Source organism: Palaemon carinicauda, chromosome 29, assembly GCF_036898095.1.
Source record: "Palaemon carinicauda isolate YSFRI2023 chromosome 29, ASM3689809v2, whole genome shotgun sequence".
Taxonomy (NCBI): domain Eukaryota; kingdom Metazoa; phylum Arthropoda; class Malacostraca; order Decapoda; family Palaemonidae; genus Palaemon; species Palaemon carinicauda.
Window position 1 is genome coordinate 1,000,657 of NC_090753.1, and position 18,790 is coordinate 1,019,446.

The following is an 18,790-nucleotide window of genomic DNA, read 5'->3' on the forward strand; positions in this document are numbered from 1 at the left end:
GAGAGCCTATACAAGAGTTGAAAAGACTGGCTTCACAATCGGGCTCATGAATGTGAATGTGACTACGAGCATCTCGCTCGCAATCACTTTAACATTCTCAAGAGATGTAGACCGAGAGTGTATCTCACGATCGTAAGCGTCTCTCGAGAGAGCGTAAGCGTTATCAAGAGCCTCCCGCTCGTCAATGTGAGTGATCGCGAGTGTCTCGCTCATCAGCGTGAGCACGATCAAGAACGTTACACTCGTGAACGTGATCATGAGCATCACGCTTGTCAGCGCGAGCAATCGCAAGCATCACGCTCGCTATCATGAGTGATCGCAAGCGTCACGCTTGTCAGCGTGAGCACAACCATGAGCGACTCGTTCGTCAGTATGAGCGCGATCATGCGTTCTCAAAGGTTGAGGGAGGAGTAATATCGCAATCAAGATCACTATATCGCTCACAATCATGAGTGAGTAACTCACGATCATAAGCGTGAGCGCTACTTGAGCTTGTGATCGTGACCATGAAATGCTTGTGATCGAAACCACGAGCATCATGAGCTCGCAATCGTGAGTGTATAACTCACGATCTTGAGCATGAGCGCAAGCATGCGCAAAACTTGTGTAAAGACTCTCCTCGGAAGGGGAAGTCTTACAGTTGAAGGCGAACCTCCGAGCAGCACTCGGTTTCCTTCCCACAAGTTCTATCTCAAAGGAAGGCTAACATAAGGTGCTGCTAGCGAAAAAAGCCTAGGCTTAATTCTGACTTGTCCCTGAAGGGCTTCCCTATGGGAATCCTGTCAGAGTAATCCCAAAGATGAACCCGAACAGGTGTTCCTTTTCAAGAAGAAGAACGTTGAGATCACGATCACCTACGATCTCATGATCGCAGCAATCTCGCGATCAGAACAATCTTTGTGGCAATCAATGATTGTCACAAAAGATGCCCAATGGGTGTCCAACATCTGGTTGTCGCGAACGACAACCTGACTGGCCAGGAGGACGAGGTGATAAGTCTCGTCCCTGCAATCATTAAGGAGAAGGAAGATCCGTCGATTCAGCAATTGTCTAACAAGCCGTTGGTTGATGATCGTCCTTGATCCTGCAATCCTCAACAAGCGGAAGCTGCATACGTGCTGAAACATTGCCTGTAGGGAGAGAGAGAAAATCGCGGAATGTTGGGAGACGACGAGATCGGCAACGGGCGAGAAGACTCGTTGTCAGCTGAAGTCAAAGGAAGGGTAAATGGGAGTAGACCTCATCGACAGCTAAAATGTTAGCCACGGACACAGTCACCGACTTCACAACCGATGTCGCCATGAAGCGCTGAGGAAAAATAAATAGAGAATTAAAAGTTCCTCCCCTTCGAGGGGGAAGAATAACCGAACGAGTAGGAGCTTCGGAGGAGGGTCGGGAGACGGAGGAAGAGGCCTTGGGTTTTCCTCCCTTCGAAGGTTCGAAGAAATATCCTGCTTGGACTTCTTCTTCCGCCGTCGCCCAAACCTCTCCCACTGGAAGGAAGACCACTCCCTACACTCATTACTGTACACTTATTTACACACCGTTGACCTCTGCATATAAGGACAAAGGGTGTGAGGATCTGTCTCCACTGCAGACATAAATGTTCCACAAGGGCAGCCGGAGAGTCCAGGGAACTTCACAAACACACACTAGAAAAAAGAAAAAGCAAAGAGTCATTAATGGCTGCCAATATATGGCGAGGATGAAGAGCGGCAACGTCCGTTCACCATCCGAGCCGAAAGCGAAGTGAGGGGGGGGGGGTAGCAAGCTACCCTCCCCTACCCCCGCTAACTAGCGGTATGGGTAGTTAACCCTCGCTAAATTTTAAGGGCTCGTCATTTCAGCTATACCAAAAGTAATACCCCTATTAAATAGTGTAATTTGTATTCCACTTTCTAGGTCACAGACCTAGCCAGGGGACCAGACCCTGTAACCCCCTTCTCAAGCTACAGGCCTATACGGGGGGTGCAAGCTCTGGACTGCCGCTCCAAGGTAACAAACTAAAAGTAAATCACAAATAATTCCTTACCTTATGATTGACACCGACGTCTTTTTTTAGACTTAGCAATCTTTACAGAATCTCTGCACTAAAAAATATGCTAGTCTTCCCAAACAGCCAAGTCAGAATTGCCCTTTGGATCCTTTAACCTTAGAAGAATAACAAAATGAGCTTTCAAAAAATTAATCAATACACCAGGAAACTTGGTTAAAGCATCGAAATAACCAAAAGAGCAGACATTACACTTTGTTACAGAGTCCATACTGCACACCCAACACGTAACACAGCTACAAAGGAAATGAAAACTTGTGCTAAGAAAACGGGGTGTATGTCACAGAACTGCCTACGTCACACTCCAGCATACATACATGCCCAAATATGGTAAACTTTGTCATATGGTAGGGGAAGGACATAGGTGTGCAGGAAGTATAAACTTGTAACCGCCCAACCACTAGGAGGGCTCGTGCACAGTAAGTATAAACTCGTAACTGTGCAACCAGAAGTAGGGCTTGTGCCCAGGAAGTATAAACTCGTAATCATGCAAGAAGCTATGCACAAACGAGAGCAGAAACATCCGACTCAGAAAATGTAAACAATAAAGTGAAATGCCAAATTCGTAGATAATTTGTATTTTTCCTAACTATACAAACCTTAGCTATTTATTAGGGGTTATACTTTCGGCGGTGCTGAAATGACAAGCCATTAAAATTTAGCGAGGGTTAACTACCCAAACCGCTAGTTAGCAGGGGTAGGGGGGGTAGCTTGCTACCACTCCCGTTCACACACCTGTGATTTAGTCACTTTGCTTGGAGGTAGGACTTCAAGGGGGATAGGGATGGTGGGCAAGTTTGTATAAATAGCTAAGGTTTGTATAGTTAGGAAAAATACAAATTATCTACGAATTTGTCATTTGTTCCGTAACTGGAATACAAACTACGCTATTTATTAGGGGTGACTCACCCATTAGGAAGGGTGGACGTCCCTGCCAATCTGGCTTTTGGCTTTGCCCGGGGACTCCTTATCCAAGTATGTTAGTACTCAAAAATAAGGAGTCCCTGTTCTCGCTAAACCTTGCTACGCAAGGTCCGCGGCCTACGCAAGCTGTGTGTTGAGATGTGCAGAAGTGTGACTGTCTAGGTAAAGTTATTCCGAGTCTATGTAGGAAAAATGTTATTTTTATTAGTAAAATAAATTTTTGAATATACTTACCCGATAATCATGTAGCTGTCAACTCCGTTGCCCGACAGAATTCTATGGAGGGATACGCCAGCTATCACAATACTAGAAGGGGGTGTACTTACCAGCGCCACCTGTGGCCAGGTACTCAAGTACTTCTTGTTGACACCTCCTCAATTATTCCTCGGTCCACTGGTTCTCTATGGGGAGGAAGGGAGGGTCGATTAAATCATGATTATCGGGTAAGTATATTCAAAAATTTATTTTACTAATAAAAATAACATTTTTCAATATTAAACTTACCCGATAATCATGTAGCTGATTCACACCCAGGGGGGTGGGTGAAAACCAGTGTACAAGATTAAAGGATAGCTAAGTATCCCATATTTCATATAACAGTTATCTCAAATAACAATGAAATAATAAGTACCTGGTAAGGAAGTCGAATTGAACCGTTACTCTGCCTCTTTTTTAAGTTCGTCTTCCTTACTGAGCGCAGCGTTCCTCTTGGAGGCTGAATCAACCCAAAGGTGCCAAAGTATATGGGGTTGCAACCCCTACTAAAGGACCTCTACAAAACCTCTAACCCAGGCGCTTCTCAAGAATGAATAGACCACCCGCCAAATCAAAAGGATGCGGAAGGCTTCTTAGCCTACCGTAACAACCATAAAAACAACAATAAAAGCATTCAAGAGAAAGGTTAAAAAAGGTTATGGGATTAAGGGAATGTAGTGGCTGAGCCCTCACCTACTACTGCACTCGCTGCTACGAATGGTCCCAGGGTGTAGCAGTTCTCGTAAAGAGACTGGACATCTTTAAGATAAAAATGATGCAAACACTGACTTGCTCCTCCAATAGGTTGCATCCATTATGCTCTGCAGAGAACGGTTTTTATTAAAGGCCATCGAAGTAGCTACGGCTCTTACTTCGTGGGTCCTTACCTTCAGCAATGCAAGGTCTTCCTCCTTTAAGTGAGAGTGGGCTTCTCTAATCAGAAGCCTTATATAATATGAAACCCCATTCTTGGACATGGGCCTCGAAGGTTTCTTGATGGCACACCATAAGGCTTCTGACTGTCCTCGAAGAGGTTTAGACCTCTTAAGATAAAATTTGAGAGCTCTGACAGGGCAAAGAACTCTCTCTAGTTCATTACCTACCATGTTGGAGAGGCTAGGTATTTCAAACGATCTAGGCCAAGGACGTGAAGGAAGTTCGTTCTTTGCTAGGAATCCGAGCTGAAAAGAACATGTTGCAGATTCGGTCGTGAAACCAATGTTCTTGCTGAAGGCATGAACCTCACTGACTCTCTTAGCTGTTGCAAGGCAGACGAGAAAAAGAGTCTTGAGGGTAAGGTCCTTGAAGGAAGCTGACTGGAGAGGTTCGAACCTAGGTGACATAAGGAACCTTAAGACTACGTCTAGGTTCCAGCCTGGAGTGGATAGACGACGCTCTTTAGACGTCTCAAAAGACTTAAGAATGTCTTGAAGGTCCTTGTTGGAAGAAAGGTCCAAACCTCTGTGGCGGAGAACTGAAGCCAACATACTCCTATACCCTTTAATCGTAGGGGCTGAAAGGGATCTCTCATTCCTAAGATGTAGAAGGAAGTCAGCTATTTGGGTCACAGAGGTATTGGTAGAGGATATTGAATTGGCTCTACACCAGCTTCGGAAGACCTCCCAGTTAGACTGGTAGACTCTACGAGTGGAAACCCTTCTCGCTCTGGCAATCGCACTGGCTGCCTCCTTCGAAAAGCCTCTAGCTCTAGCGAATCTTTCGACAGTCTGAAGGCAGTCAGCCGAAGAGCGTGGAGGTTTGGGTGCAACCTGTCTACGTGAGGTTGACGTAGAAGGTCCACTCTTAGAGGTAGAGTCCTGGGGATGTCGACTAGCCATTGAAGTACCTCTGTGAACCATTCTCTTGCAGGCCAAAGGGGAGCAACCAGCGTCAGCCGTGTCCCTTCGTGCGAGATGAATTTCTGCAGAACTTTGTTTATTATCTTGAACGGTGGGAATGCGTACAGGTCGAGATGGGACCAGTTTAGTAGAAAAGCATCCACATGAACTGCTGCAGGGTCTGGAACAGGGGAACAGTACAGCGGAAGTCTCTTGGTTATGGAGGTGGCAAACAGATCTATGGTAGGTTGACCCCACAAGGTCCAAAGTCTGTTGCACACACTCTTGTGGAGGGTCCATTCCGTGGGAATGACCTGATTCCTTCTGCTTAGGCGATCTGCTGAGACGTTCATATCGCCCTGAATGAACCTCGTGACCAGAGTGAGGTTTAGACCTCTTGACCAAATGAGGAGGTCCCTTGCGATCTCGTTTAGGCTCCTCGAATGGGTCCCTCCTTGCTTGGAGATGTAAGCCAAGGCTGTGGTATTGTCTGAGTTCACCTCCACCACTTTGCCTAGCAGGAGGGACTTGAAGTTCAACAGGGCTAAATGAACTGCTAGTAGCTCCTTGCAGTTGATGTGGAGTAATCCCTGTTCTTCGTTCCACGTTCCCGAGCATTCCCGTCCGTTCAAGGTCGCACCCCAGCCCGAGTCCGATGCATCTGAGAAGAGATGAAGATTGGGGGTCTGAATAGCCAACGATAGACCCTCCCTGAGAAGGAGGTTGTGCTTCCACCACGGGAGAGTGGTCTTCATCTCTTGGGTGATTGGGATAGAGACTGCTTCGAGAGTCGAACCCTTGTCCCAATGAGCTGCAAGATGGAATTGAAGAGGGCGGAGGTGGAGTCTCCCTAGCTCGACGAACAGGGCCAGAGAAGAAAGGGTCCCTGTGAGACTCATCCACTGTCTCACCGAGCAACTGCTCCTCTTCAGCATGCTCATGATGCACTCTAGGGCTTGGCTTATCCTGGGGGCCGATGGAAAAGCCTGAAAATCCTGACTCCGAATCTCCATTCCCAGGTACACAATGGATTGGGAGGGAATGAGTTGAGACTTTTCTATGTTGACTAATAGACCCAGTTCTCTGATTAAGTCTAAAGTCCAATTGAGATTCTCCAGACAGCGACGACTCGTGGAGGCTCTCAACAGCCAGTCGTCTAAGTAGAGGGAGGCTCTGATGTCCGATAAGTGTAGGAATTTTGCTATATTCCTCATCAGATGAGTAAAGACCATAGGAGCTGTGCTTAGGCCAAAACACAGGGCTTGGAACTGGTAGACAACCTTTCCGAAAACGAATCTCAGGAAAGGTTGGGAGTCTGGATGAATAGGAACGTGAAAGTAGGCATCTTTCAAGTCCAACGAGACCATCCAGTCCTCCTGCCTGACCGCTGCTAAGACCGACTTCGTCGTCTCCATCGTGAACGTCTGCTTGGTGACATACGCGTTGAGCGCGCTGACGTCCAGCACCGGTCTCCAACCCCCTGTCTTCTTGGCCACAAGAAAGAGACGGTTGTAGAAGCCAGGGGATTGATGGTCCCGGACTATAACCACTGCCTTCTTCTGCACAAGTAGCGACACCTCCTGGTGCAATGCTAGCCTCTTGTCCTCTTCTTTGTAGTTGGGAGAGAGGTTGATGGGCGATGTGGTCAGAGGTGGTTTGAGGCAGAATGGAATCCTGTAACCGTTCCTCAGCCAACTGACAGACTGGGCGTCTGCACCTCTCTTCTCCCAGGCTCGCCAGAAGATCTTGAGTCTGGCTCCTACTGCTGTCTGGAGATGCGGAGAGTCAGTTTTTTCCTTTAGATGTCCTGGAGCCTTTCCTGGACTTGCTCCTGTAAGAGTCTGGACGGGAGCTTCCTCGGCTGGGGGCTCTACCACGAAAGGGCGGTATGAACCTCGTAGCAGGGGTATCAACCACTGGGGAGCGATAAGTCTTGGGGACTGAGGTAGCAACCTTAGACTTACGAGCCGATGAGGCTACAAGATCGTGTGTGTCCTTTTGTATCAGGGCAGCAGACAAGTCCTTAACCAGCTCTTCGGGGAAGAGGAACTTCGAGAGCGGAGCAAAAAGGAGTTGTGACCTTTGGCAAGGTGTAATGCTGGAGGAAAGGAAGGTACACAGCTGTTCCCTTTTCTTCAAAACCCCTGATACAAACATCGACGCAAGCTCACCAGATCCATCCCTAATGGCCTTATCCATGCAGGACATTAATAGCATGGCAGAATCCTTGTCCGCAGGAGAGGTCTTCTTGCTGAGGGCCCCCAGGCACCAGTCAAGAAAGTTGAACATCTCAAATGCTCTAAACAGTCCTTTCAGTAAGTGATCCAGGTCTGAGAAGGTCCAGCAAACCTTAGAACGCCTCATTGCAGTTCTCCGAGGCGAGTCTACCAGACTTGAGAAGTCAGCCTGGGCAGAGGCAGGTACTCCCAAGCCTGGTGCTTCTCCTGTGGCATACCAAACGCTCGCTTTCGAAGTGAGCTTAGACGGCGGGAACATGAAAGAAGTTTTGCCAAGGTGTTGCTTAGTCTGCAGCCACTCCCCTAAGATCCTTAATGCTCTCTTAGAGGACCTTGCTAGGACTAGCTTAGTATAGGAGGACTTAGCTTGTTGTACGCCCAGCGAAAACTCAGATGGCGGAGAGCGGGGAATAGCAGAGACAAAGTGGTCTGGGTAAACCTCCCTAAGCAGAGCCAAGACCTTACGAAAGTCAATAGACTGTGGAGAAGGCTTGGATTCATCCACGTCTGACGAGGGATCCAGGTGTGCCTCCTCATCATCAGACGCCTCATCACCAGAGTGTAGCGAAGATATTGGACAAGAATGCTGAACAGCAGAGTCAGAACGAGTAGGAACAATATTAGTGGTTTCCTCTTCAAGTAACTGTTGAGGGAGAACCTGAGGCTCAGACTGCAAAGGCTGAATAACAGACAAAGCAGAAGGAAGGCGCATGGGTGGAGGAGGCTGACTCCTAGCATGAGAGGTTGAACCCAAGGGTTGCGCTTGCTGAGCGGTTGGTGGAAGCGGAGTAGCAAGTTCCTGTTCCTGTGGTGTGAGCGGAGCGTGATGAGGTTGAGGCTGCGCAGAACAAGGTAAATGTCTCGCAAGCTGAGGCTCCTGAGGCGCAAGGCCAAGGTGTAGTGGAGCTTGCCTTGTGGATGGTTGAGCTCGCTGCAGCGAGAGCTGAGGAGACTGACTCATGCACGGGAGAGGTTGTTGTACCTCAGCCGAGAGTTGCACCACTGGTGGAGCAGCAAGGGGAGGCGGAGGAAGAGAGGTATAATCCTCCTGATCCCATAGCAAAGGTTGCCTTAAAGAAGGCGGAGGCAGAACACCACTGGGAACAGCAAACTCAGACTGTGGCTCAACATCGTACGCCTGGCAGGTGGTACTGCGATCAGGCGGAGCAAGCGCAGGCGGAGCGAGCGTAGGCGGAGCGAACGCAGGCGGAGGGAGTGTAGGCGGAGGCAGAGGCGCAACACTCTCAGCCCGACACTCACGCATCAAGTCCGAAAGCTGTGCTTGCATGGACTGTAGTAGAGTCCACTTAGGGTCGGCAGAAACTACAGTAGGCTGAGGTAAAGCCTTAACAGTCGAGCTCTGTTGTGGCAGAACCTTACTCCTCTTGGGCGGAGTGCAGTCGACAGATGACTGCGGCGAGTCAGAGCTGAGCCAATGACTGCAACCTGGCTGAGCACTCGCGGACTGGACTCTGCGTTTAAGTGGTCTCGAGACCTGAGACCAACGTTTCTTCCCTGACAGATGATCAGCGGACGAGAAAAAGACGGGCTCAATCGTCTGCAGGTGGGAGTGACGGTCTTTGGAAGACACGCCCGCAACCACCGAGGATACTTCTGTGCGCCTAACAAGGCCTGCCGAACCCTTATGCCCTTCGACATTGCTTCTCCCCTGGGCTTGGGAGCTTGCAAGAGGTCCCGGACTGGGAGGACGACTGGCTCGCACAGAAGTATCCTCACGCACCACACTGGCACTGACACTAGCACTTGGCACTGCACTGACACTAGCACTCGTCACAGCACTGGCACTAATTCCACCCACTGCACTCTTGACCTTAAGTTCCTTAACTTCGGCCATCAGAGATTTATGGTCACTTACCACTGACTCTACTTTATCGCCTAAGGCCTGAATAGCACGCAAAACAACAGACATATCAGGCGGAGGGCAAACAGTAGGTTCGGGGGTAGCCACTACAGGGGTAGGAAAAGGTAGGGGATCATGAGGTGAGGAAAACAGTGAAGAGTGAGAAGAACTCCTCCTAACTCTACCTCTCTCTAACTTAGTTGAATATTTTAAAAGACGGACAAATTCCAGTTCCGAAAGTCCGGCGCATTCCTCACATCGATTTTCTAACTGACAGGGTCTGTCCCTACAGTCAGAACAAGCGGTGTGAGGATCTACCGAGGCCTTCGGAATACGCCTATTGCAAGACCTACATCGTCTATGGGAGGGGGCTTGCGAAATGTCAGACATCTTGAATCCAAAGAGTTAGCCAAAGGGGTTTCCAAAATCAAGCAAAAGATCGTTAACCGTATATCAGGACTATATAAAAGCTATCTAGCTAATATAAGAAGGTTTCCAGTAAAGCGACAGCCGAAATCTGAGAGAATACTTCACCAATTAGCCGTGAACAAACTCGAAGATCATAAGCATATCCCAGAACGTCTTGCCGGAAGCACGACAGAGGAATAATTGAGGAGGTGTCAACAAGAAGTACTTGAGTACCTGGCCACAGGTGGCGCTGGTAAGTACACCCCCTTCTAGTATTGTGATAGCTGGCGTATCCCTCCATAGAATTCTGTCGGGCAACGGAGTTGACAGCTACATGATTATCGGGTAAGTTTAATATTGAAAAACCTGACGTAACCAAGACTTCCTTATACCACCTCGCCAGGGTATGGGGACGCAACAGTATTAGCTTAATACTAGGTACACAAGGGAGCATGGTTTACCTGCAGTGGTTTGAGGTCAGCTTATGCAGAGAACCCAGGATGCTGCTGTTCCCACGAGAGGGTAGGATGAAGAAAAGAATAAGAGCCAGTCAAATCTTTTCATTCACGCAGACTAAAACTGGGTAACAGTGCCCTCAACCTCCTGCTACTTGTCCAATAAGGAGCTTGAGGTATACAACCAGCTGTTGTGCAGCCACCACCAGACCGATAGAGATCGTATCGAGTTCCTGTGGGGCACGTCTTGCAGGAGAAAGGTTGTGAAAGTCACCTGGAGCATTCACATCCTTTCCTGTAAAACCTGCTTCACAAAGTAATCTGCTAAGAAGGACCAGGGGCATAGTTATGCCCCTGACACTGTGAGTCGTCATGTCGAGATGATGTTTCGGTGATCCTCCTCTAGTCTCTCCCAGTGCTGACAAGAGGGGGGACCCAGGCAGGCTGTTGCCGTTTTCTTTAGGTAAAGTCTCATATCTTACCCTGGGTACAGTAGTTTGATGATCTGGATCGTCCATTACCTAGTTGAGACTTGTGCACGATCCGTCACCTATGGAGACTGTGTCTGGCGACATACTCAGGGACGAAACTGAACATTGTCTTTCGCCCTTCTCAATAATGGGCGATGTTGAAAGAGAGACCATGAAGTTCCTTGACTCATATGGTTGCTGTCCAAGTGTGTACAGTAGGAACATTGTGTTCTTAAATCAGGAGAAAATTTGTTGCCTGGTGAAGTGGAACATAAGGAGGTGTCCCTTTAGGGATTGGAGATTTGCACCATGTTCTGAGAGGAAGGTCTCAATTCTGACTAGGGAAAGGCAAGTTGTAAGTTCGTATGAGTTAGGAAAAGTCTATCGATGAGAGGGTGTCCCTATCTTTCAGTTTGAAGGTGAAGGATCAAGGTTGAGTGATCATCTTTACCTGTCGAAACTGAATGGGGGGTCTTTTCCTCTTGTATATACTCAAGGATTCCGCTATTGCTGGAATCGAGATATCGAGTGGAGAGACACTTTCACATGACACCAACCACACAAGACGCGATACTGCCTGGTAGACTGATGCTGAGGAATTCCTCAGATATCTAGACAACCTTTTCGCAAAGAGGTATTAAGTAGTCTTCAGGCGTACAATCATAGCAAAGCTATAGCTTGCGGTAGGTGTCGAAGTGGGTTGTCTGTTATGTGGAGAGGGTTCTCTTGGAGACTCTATCAGGAGCTGTAAAAGGTTTGGAGACCATTCTGCATAATGCCATAGCGGAGCTAGGAGAGTTCTTGAGAGGTTGACCGATGTTCTAGCCTTGTTGAGTGCCCTTCTCCAGATAAAACAGGGACGAGACGTAAATGTCATTGTTGTACCCACCGTTGTTGCCAGAGAGCCTTGGGGTCTAGGGCTGGTGAGAAATGGTAGCCTGAGATTCAGGAGCGTTGCGAACAGACACCCTAGTTGGAGGACCTCGTAAAGTCGGGACTTTGTTGGCTACATGGCGATCCAAAGTCCATTCGGTATAACTTATCTGAGATGCTTTGCACAGATTGTCGGCAAGCACGTTCTTCCAGTCAGAAATGAAGCGGGCTGATAGTGGTACCGAACGGACTTTGGCCCATCTTAGTGTTTATACTATTAGATGGGAAGAGGCTACAAGCACGTTCCTTCTTGCTTGTCGATGTGAGTCTCTATGTGGTGTGTGGTGTGTCATCCATCACATCACTGAGTGGTCTGTTAGGAACAGATGAGGCTGCTAAAGGACTGGAAAGTTGGCCTTCATTTCTTAAGAGATTTAAGTGAAGGTACCTTTGGGCTCTGCCCAGAGGGCTGAAATCGTGTGGTGCAGCACTATGGTCCCTCCTTTCTTCTTTTTTCCGACTCAAGTCTCTTGGAATGGAAGTCGTTCTCGTTTCAAGAAGGTTTTGTGGAGATTGGTGTCTAGAACCATTCCCAGATACACCAGTCTCCTGGGAGGGAAGTAGGGAAGACTTCCGTAGGTTTACCCTGATCACTGGATCTTGGTAAAAAGACTTCAGAAGTTCCAGTGTTAATGCAAGGTTGCCACTGAGTCTGCTAAGGTCAGTCAGTCGTCCCGAGAGAGAGGAGACAGAAACCGATCCAGTGAGACCAGGATGGGTGTAGTGGAAAGACCGAAGCACAGTGCCTTGAACTGGTGTTTCTTGTTTGTCTAGACAATCTTCCAACCTTCCTAGATGGATGGTTTGGACCTGGGAGTAAGTGTCCTTTAGGTCCAGAGTGCAAATGAAGACCTGAGGTCTTAGCCCTTGTTCGAACTCCAACATGGTGTGGACATCGACCCAAAGGGACAGCTCCTTGCTGATCCTTTTGCATGGAAGATTGTCGACACTGGAGTCTTGACTCGTGTTGTAAAGGATCAGGCGCGATACCCAGTGTAAGAATTCTTCTCTGAGAGAGAATTTCTTTAACTAACAGAAGGAAGGCAACGCTTAGCCTTACCATGCACCCTGATGGGATTGATGCTATTCCTTAGAATAGAATCAATCTGGCGAATGTTAATCAATGGTTAACCGTTGGGTATCGTGGTTACTGTGCAGTTGGAGAGTGCTCGCAAGTAGTTCCCTGTCAGCAAGCCGTTGATGAGGGTTGTCGAACGTTTGCCGATCACTTTAGTGTGATGGCGAACGGCCAGTAGCGAGAAGTATGTTGTATACCTTCTGATCTAACTACAGGAAGCGGTTGACTAGTAAGTTCGAGTCATGAACTGCTGGCAAATTGCCGATGACCGATAAATCGGTGGTCTGTGAGCCGATGGTGAGTCGAGACCAGCAAGCTGATTATGGTCCCCCCTGGTTGGTCAGAGATGAGCAAGCTGAAGATGGGCTGGTCAGAGATCAGAGAGCTGAGTTCAATGATCGAAGAAAGATGAGCTGCCCATCGGTGATCTAGTGATCAGCAAGCTGATGACTGGTTACTGACTAGCAATCGGTGATTGGAAACGCTACCAATTGGAGATCGTTAGTCATTGGAGGGACTAGAGGTCAAAGATCAGCATTGAGCTAGCAATTGGCGATCTGGTGATCGGCAACCTAGCGATCAGTAAACTGTGAACTAGCCATCAGCAAACAGTGATCTAGAGATCAGTCTGTTGATGCTTTCCTGTTTGCTGACGGTGGTCTGTCAAGGAAAAAGAAACTTCCGAAGAGACAGGGACCAAGGATTCCCGTTTCGATTCCCCTTGTAGGATGGAATCTTCGGGATCTTGAATCCTTCTGTGAAGCCTGATTCCTCTTTTCCCGGTGGCAATGTTTAAGTTTTTGCAGGGAGGAATGGGGCAATGATGACCTGTCCAAAAAGTTTTATTCCTTTTTACTGACAATTGCGCGAGAGAGTAGGAGAGTACTGGAGCGATGGCACACAGGATGATGCTGGTGCTTAATACCTGCCTGGAGAGCAGGCAAGCGCTGGTTCTTAGGCAAGAGCTGGTGCATTGGATCTGCGAGCCTTGACTCTTTGGCAAGAGCTGGCGCATTGGATCCGGGACCGTAACTGCGCAGGAGGGCACAGGAAAGTGACGAAGAGCAATGGCGCGCAATAAGGCAGTGTAGTTTTGTGCATTCTCCCTAGAATGCGCCGAAGCGTGTGACTGGTTGCGCAAGGGAGGGTGCATTGGCGCGTGCGTGAGAGTACTACGTGGAGACTGTTGGCGCACGGGGCAGTGGTAGCCCTTTCTTCTGCGGCCCCCTGGCCTAGGATGGCGACTGCTGGCTCTACCGTACAGGGACCCGCGCGGCGCCCTTCAAGGAGGTAGAATCGTTTCTGGGTCTTGAGACCCTGGAGAAGCTTCGAGGTGGTCTGACTCTTGGGGGCTTCTGCGTGGCTGGCCACTATCCTGTCTATATGAGCCATGCCCAGCCGAACGTCTCTAGCCAAAGGAAGAGCTAGTGAGGGCCTCTGCTGCACGGGGGTATCAATCAGCCTGCCGAGGCACGAAAGCCAGTCTTTATCTGTGGAGGGCTTAGGCTCATCCAGTCTGTCGTGATGTCTAATGAGGGCTATAACTCTCCTGTAGGCTGAGACCTCTGCAGCCGAACCTTCTACGCCGTCTACTATACCCTCCGTTAGATGTTCCTCTGCCTGAGAAGGGGCACCTCCGACGGAGGGTGCCGCTTGGGGAGGAGGCATCTTCTTGTCGCGGTCTACTCTCGGCGGTTCTGGATGGAGGACGGGCATCATCGCTGAGACGGAGGGCTCCGTCCTGGGCTTGTCTCTCCCTACGAAGGTCCAGGCTGCTGCGGGCTTGCCCGTGGCTGTAAGATGTCTCTCACGTTCCGGTCGGCTCGTTGAAGACCTGCAGGCTGGGACGCGGCTGCCAGACCAAAGGGGCGACTCTTTCCACTGGGAGGATGGAGTCGGAACCTTCGCGGACTTATGCCTGTCCCCTGGGGCCTGAAGTGACGACTCTCTCCGGCGTTCGGACCTGCCGCTGGGGACGCACTTAGCTGGAGAACGAGCTCTTGGGAGCCAGCCAGAGGTGGTCGGGACAGCTGAAGCTCCCAGAAGTTGGCTACGTGGGATGGCGACACGCACCCATTCCTCCCTCGGGGAGCAGCTTCTCTTGTACTTCCTCCTGGGGGATCTAGCGCACCTCCTGGCGTGGCGAGATCTGGAACGGGAACGTGACCTTCAGATACACGACCTGTCTCGCTGTCTCCTATGGTCCCTCGGGGATCCGTCCTCCGAGGAGTAGGAGTATGACTCAACCGAGGAGCCCGAAGACCTGTAGGACCGCACTGAAGGTTCTGAGTCGTGCCTCGTTGTTGGTGGTTCCACGTGTCGATCGGCCGGTGACGAAGGCTCCAGGAAGACGGACGGGAGCGTTGCTGAAGGCGCTGGTGGGGAGTGAGGCCACTCCTTGCTGGAGAACCAGGCCTCGAACTCTTCTTCCAGCCTCATGGGTAACCTGAAGGGCGTCCTCAGCGGCGCCCACGCGAGGGGATCCGACGGCGGCGAGTCCTCCTTCTCGACGTATCCCTCGGTTGTAGACATATTATTATTATTATTATTATTATTACTATCCAAGCTACAACCCTAGTTGGAAAAGCAAGATGCTATAAGCCCAGGGGCTCCAACAGGGAAAAATAGCCCAGTGAGGAAAGGAAATAAAGAAATAAATAAATGAAGAGAACAAATTAACAATAAATCATTCTAAAATAAGAAACAACGTCAAAACAGACATGTCATATAATAAACTATCAACATCAAAAACAAATATGTCATAAATAAACTATAAAAAACTATGTCCGCCTGGTCAACAAAAAAGCATTTGCTCCAACTTTGAACTTTTGAAGTTCTACTGATTCAACCACCCGATTAGGAAGATCATTCCACAACTTGGTCACAGCTGGAATAAAACTTCTAGAGTACTGCGTAGTATTGAGCCTCGTGATGGAGAAGGCCTGGCTATTAGAATTAACTGCCTGCCTAGTATCACGAACAGGATAGAATTGTCCAGGGAGATCTGAATGTAAAGGATGGTCAGAGTTGTGAAAAATCTTATGCAACATACATAATGAACTAATTGAACGACGGTGCCAGAGATTAATATCTAGATCAGGAATAAGAAATTTAATAGACCGTAAGTTTCTGTCCAACAAATTAAGATGAGAATCAGCAGCTGAAGACCAGACAGGAGAACAATACTCAAAACAAGGTAGAATGAAAGAATTAAAACACTTCTTCAGAATAGATTGATCACCGAAAATCTTGAAAGACTTTCTCAATAAGCCTATTTTTTGTGAAACTGAAGAAGACACAGACCTTATATGTTTCTCAAAAGTAAATTTACTGTCGAGAATCACACCTAAAATTTTGAAAGAGTCATACATATTTAAAGAAACATTATCAATACTGAGATCCGGATGTTGAGGAACCACCGTCCTTGACCTACTTACAATCATACTTTGAGTTTTGTTAGGATTCAACTTCATACCCCATAAGCGGGAGAAGAGGCTGCAGCAGCCTTTCCCCACATACGATCGTCGGAAGAGACGGGCCCTGCTGGCACCAGGCCTCCGAACACACTCCCGTCCCTCCCTCAGGCCCCCCACTTGCCTGGACCGACAATACAACCCCACTATCAGGTATTTCAGACTCCTGGGGAAGAGCAATGGGCCTCTTCCCCGCAACTGACTTACCTCGTCCCCTACTCTGGGTAGGGGAAGGCGGCTGAGAAGCTCTATCCAACGACGCGCCGGGCAAAGCAAGAGGCGAGGAGACGCTCGGCTTCCTAGGCAAACTCCTGGACGCCGCCTTCTTCTTGGTGCCGTATCGCACCCACTGCACCTCGTTCCAGGACTCGCATTCCGGACACGTGGCCGTAGGGGAACAAACACTGCCCCTACACGAAGAACACAAGGAGTGCGGGTCGACTTCAGGCTTCAAGAGGAAGGCGCCACACGATTTACCGGCCACAGGCCGGGGGCAACGACGGGGATGTTCCATCACGCACTAGTAAGACACCGCGAGACACAGGAACACAGAAGGAAAGGATAGGAAAGGGTAAGGAAGAGCACAATGGACCACGTGGGTCACAAAGCGGGTCAGGGACACAAAGGGTCGCACTGGGTAAGGAGAGCTCGTCGGGATGTTATCGCGAAGCGACCAGAAAACTTACTGGAGATCGAGACCTGAGCAAGCATGCTCTCTGACCCGGGGTCGCCTCGTGGTGCATATCACTCCGCCAGAGGTTACCCCGCATAGAAAATGGGAGTAGGGTAAACTACACAAAATTCTGGTCGGTTGGGAGGAGATCCCAGATACTCCTAAGAAAGTAGCTCGAGGTAAGTACTCCGTGTTGGAACAAATTATAGTTACAGACGGAACAACATTTTGAACTGAAAAATTGTTTTTCCTGTTGTAAATCTTGGGCTTTCACAAAATTTGACCTTCATTTCTGTAGCAAATAAATAAAACCCTGAAAGACCATCAAAGATCTGGGATATTTCTTAGAAATCTAACAACTTTCGTTCCACCATGCGCTCGCTATGCTCTGGGAAAAAGAAAAACATCATGCGCCTATGTACTGGTAAGAGGTACATGCTTAGCTGCGCGTATTAAACCCATTGATTATTATTTCTTGAATGATTATGTCTTTATTTGGTGAAAACAAGTGTTATTTTTTAAGGAAATATACGTTTTTCAGAGCCTTTGTATGTCAGCAGCCAGTTCCTCCCTTGTGGATTAAAAATGGACATCAACTAATACAGTAAAATAATACCCTAACCTCAACTTCGCCGCCCCCCCAACCTAACCTACAAGCCGTGTCCTTACCTACTTACCTAACGCCCGCCCCCTACATTGCCATATTCTAAATTAGCTGTAATCATACATGCAGGTGGCAGCTATCATACATAAACCCCCGTTTTTCTGTATTTAACACCTGTTTTTCGGTAGAAAAACTTTTACCGTTCGTAACGATAATATAACCAAATATACCTCATTCCTCCAACCTTAAGTTAGGCTAGGCTAGCAATTGAGCGCCTAAGCTCGGATAGTGTTGCCAAAATAGGGCTTAGCCTATGAAGCCTTACGTAGTCATTCATAAATAAAACGGGTGCAATTTGCTCACTAGACTATTTTGCAACAATATTTCGCAGGGTTTCCCTGCTGTGTGGGACCGGAAAAGCTGTGTCATCAAAGTAAGTAAGTAAACATCCGATAAAGATACAAAATCTAAAACTTAAACAATGGCCTAAAGTCGTATCTCCTTCCAACGTTATCTATTAATCAACTAACGAATTTTATTACATACCTTGACCGACAATAAGCAGTAGATAGATAAATCACTTCTACGAAATCTATACATTAACTAAATGACATTAAATTGTCTTCAGAAGGCCTACTTTACCTGTCAAAACAGTAACAACAACAACAATAAATTCGCGGCTGCAAAACTATTTGAAATCCTACTTGATTCTTGTAGCAAACATTTTCTAGCGAACATTTCACCAGAAGTAAGTTGACAGTTTTTTTATTCAATATTTTCACTCATTATATGTCAATACTTGGGAGTTGAGCAGAATATATAGATTTATAAGTGCGTTAAAAACAACGGTACTTATGTGTATTTATTTATAAAATATCTTTACGATAGGAACTATCAATAGATTCATCACCACTGTAAACTATTTGCTGCCTTGAAGTCAGCCTCGAAATCTCGAATTCAAGCTGTTTACATTAACATAATTATTATAAATAAGTGACTACCTGTTGATAAATGAACCAGTTTCTATTCAATTATCAAAAACTTATTTATTTATGAACAAATCCATAATGGAACCTCAATAAAAGGCATCCATGTGTTTTATCTACTGTTTATAACTGAATAAAATACTCGAACGTTCACACTAGAGTAAGTGCATTTCAGTAATCGTGTTCCACTATGACGTCACAATGAAAGGGTAGTGACGTAGTGTTAGTGTACTATAAGATGGAGGTCATCTAAAAAAACAGCATGTAAATTTGCATTAAAGAAACACGTTCGTTATATCAACCAGACATTTTAGGCACAATTTTCCCTTAAATTTTGATAAAAGCTTAACGCTGAAAAGGTTACAAGGTTCGTTCGCAAATTTGTGTTACATAACAAAGCCGTCGTACTTTGTTTTTTTCCCTTTTTATTCACCCTATAGGTACGACGGCACTAGCTCTGAAGCGTATATCTCCACAATACACATGCATGTATGCGTATGATTAGGAGTAATTCTGTTCTATCTCGCTGTGTTGGTTATTTC

General features: G+C 47.7%; 1 protein-coding gene across 4 annotated transcripts in view; it reads right to left on the bottom strand.

Annotated features, from left to right (window-relative positions):
• LOC137622170 (condensin-2 complex subunit G2-like) overlaps positions 1–18,008 on the bottom strand; it is a 413,141-nt gene extending 395,133 nt beyond the window's left edge. For 3 of the 4 annotated variants that reach the window (XM_068352607.1, XM_068352608.1, XM_068352605.1), the window contains exon 1: positions 17,905–18,008. The gene's annotated coding sequence lies outside the window, so the exon portion shown is untranslated. Of the gene's footprint in view, positions 1–17,808 lie in introns of all 4 variants that reach the window. The other variant, XM_068352606.1, reaches the window with a different exon arrangement.
• Positions 18,009–18,790: the final 782 nt, after the last annotated feature.